The 2,949-nt window shown below is 34.6% G+C and overlaps 1 long non-coding RNA gene across 1 annotated transcript; it reads right to left on the reverse strand.

The window, feature by feature from the left end:
• Positions 1 to 1,693: 1,693 nt before the first annotated feature.
• On the reverse strand, positions 1,694 to 2,107 carry LOC110905029. Its single transcript, XR_002572871.2, has 2 exons — positions 1,861 to 2,107; positions 1,694 to 1,756 (listed from the first exon to the last, which is right to left on the reverse strand). It is a non-coding gene; the product is annotated as an uncharacterized LOC110905029 (long non-coding RNA).
• Between the last annotated feature and the right edge of the window lie 842 nt (positions 2,108 to 2,949).

Here is a 2,949-nt window from a genome sequence, read left to right on the forward strand (position 1 = left end):
TCCCCAATCCCATCACCAGCCAACTGACTGCAGTGAAATAACGAAAAGAAAACTATTAAAATGGTATACTATGTTTACGTATATATGCATCAAAAAGTAGTACGGGTTTTCATTACTAACACTAAGTGCAGACGGTATACCTTTCATGTGGGCAAGAACACAATTTAAAACATAAAACGATCAAAAAACATATATAAGTTGTGTGTGTATATAAAAGAACCCACACGTCACGGCGGGGGTTAAGTTTAAATGATATCCTGTCATGTTCTATATACATTTTGGCACAACAAAACATTTAGAAAGGTCTTTAATTTACACAACACATAAACGTAAGAAGCGAAAATTGTAATAAAAAAGGGCGCATTCTCCTTTAATTTAGAAGGCTACGTCTAGAAGTGTTGGTTTCCAAAAAAAGTTGGAAGCCTATTTCCTAAGTGCACTTACGAATGAATAAACTTATTATTTATAAATATTACAATAAAAGTACTTAGAACAAATGGGTTGCGTAATAACAAAAGTTGCTTCTGAAGTACAAACATTGTCCACTACACCAAAATAGCTCATGGTCCTTAGTTTCAAAGAAAGAAACGGATCAACGGTAAACACAATGTAAGCAGATTTGCCAAATGGGTTGAGTAATAACATTTTCGTGTCAAATTGAGTATTTGTTGATGCGGTTCAAACTGGGCCACCATGGGTCAGCCAGAAACATGTCTTGTTTTTAAAAATTGTATTTTCAACCAAAATAATAAACGCCGGGAATAAAATGGTTTAATTGTTTTTTGCATTAATCTTTGACTGATTTTCAGCCCTTTTCACCCGCTTACTTTTCAATTTGCCTTGACGATATTGGAAAGTTATGAATCATTTGTTCGAAGATAAATTTCTTAAAATACACTGAACAAATCAATTTTTGTGTGATAGCTGATTCAAATTAAACACCATAAAGAATTTCTTAAAGAAAATAATTGTTACCATGATGGGTATTGATGAATCACATCGAAAATGTCTTTCAGTTTCTTTAGCTGAACTAATTGGGTTGGTATGAAGTATGAACATTCAAAGAAACACAAGAATGAATTCATCATTACTGTATAAAAGTAAAAATGTTCTTAATAATAAACATGTATGTTTTATTTAAATAACGATTTAAGGAATATCCGCGAGATGAAAGGATTGTGTCACCATCTTTTTGTGGAAAAGCTTAAGTTATTGTATCGTTTGAACATGACACAATGGAAACTAAATGAAAATTAATCATGATAAATGAAAAGATATCCTTTTTATCTTTTAATCCCATATTTAAGAACTACAAGCACTGTTGGAGTGAATCAAATTAGACTCCAAATTGTTGTTTAATCAAATTAGACTCCAAATTGTTGTCTAAAAACACTATTTGCATAGGAACCTGCATTTTCAATAAAAGAAACCAGTCTTGTTTCATTAAAATAAGATCACTTTGGTTCTAAGTAAAGGACCATTTCCTTGTTCTTATTTTTTCCAAATTAATGAAAAATAAAATAAAATAAAATAATAATAGTGTACCTGCTAGACACTAAAGTCGATTGCACAAAACAAGTATATGATTTCTGCTTAAATATGTTCACAGCTAAGACTAATCGTCTTAATACTCCAGATTATGCAACATACTACCTAAGACAACACACACAAAAAATCAATCGACAATTTCAAACGACCACTTTGTCATTAAGATTTAGCAGCTCCACATCACTATCATCTTCATCGTCTGGCAGTTCTGTAGGATTAAAAAAGCTAAAAACTTTCACTTACACAGTACATATACATACATAATTGATTTTTCATATTCAGTTTGAAACAGGGATAAATCGGAATCATTACCTGCGAGGTGGGCCAGTGACGGTGGCAATACGCAATGGTGACGAAATCATGGTTGCACCGATGAGATGGCGGTTATGGCTGTGGCGAAAAACAGATGCGGCATAGGTAGACGACGGCGGACAGAGGCGGTGGTGATGCTGATTGCACCGTGCACGGTGGTGATAGGGGCGGCGACAGAGACGGTGGATTTGTGCGCGCCGGAGGCTTATAAGAATTTGTTGTGGCTTGCGGGAACCATTTGAACGGTTGTATAAGACCATGGGGTATAGTGGGGCTTGGGTTGGGGCATTGGTTGACACGTGGAAATTCAAAACTCAAGTCATCAACCCACTTTGAAGGGGGTATGGTGGGGCTTGGGTTCAGCTTTTTTTTTAATATATATATATATATATATATATATATATAGGGTAGGGCTAGATAGAAAACTCTATCTATATAAAAAACCCTAGAAAACCCAACCTCCCGACATTTTTTTTTGAAAAAAATAACACATGTAATATACATGTTTTTAAGAGTTTTGGGCCAAAAAAATCAAAAAAGCGCCGAAGGGATAATTTAAAAAAAAAAAATTTCAGCAACTTTCAGCATTTTTGTCTAACACATGTTAGGCACTGAATTTTGTTTATTTTTTTTAAAAAAATCCCTTCGGCGCTTTTTTGTTTTTTTGGCCCAAAACACTCTAAAACATGTATATTACATGTGTAATTTTTTTCAAAAAAAAAAATGTCGGGAGGTTGGGTAAAAATGGGGGAGATTTGGGTTTCCAGAGTTTTCTAAGAATTTTAGGGTTTTTTGTCTAGCATTACCCTATATATATATATATATATATATATATATATATATATATATATATATATATATATATATATATATATATATATATATATATATATATATATAACCATTCACAGCCCGCCATGTCAGCTTGCTCCCCCGCCCCACGCCCGGCTTGAAACCCAAGCCCCAAGGGCCACGCCCCAATCCAAGCCCACCCGGGGTGGTGGCTTGGGCGTTCTCCTCCAACCCACGCTCTAACCCAAGCCCCATACCCCATGGCCTAACAATCGTTTAATAGCTTGAACATATAAT

This window comes from Helianthus annuus, chromosome 17 (genome assembly GCF_002127325.2).
Source record: "Helianthus annuus cultivar XRQ/B chromosome 17, HanXRQr2.0-SUNRISE, whole genome shotgun sequence".
NCBI classification, from domain to species: domain Eukaryota; kingdom Viridiplantae; phylum Streptophyta; class Magnoliopsida; order Asterales; family Asteraceae; genus Helianthus; species Helianthus annuus.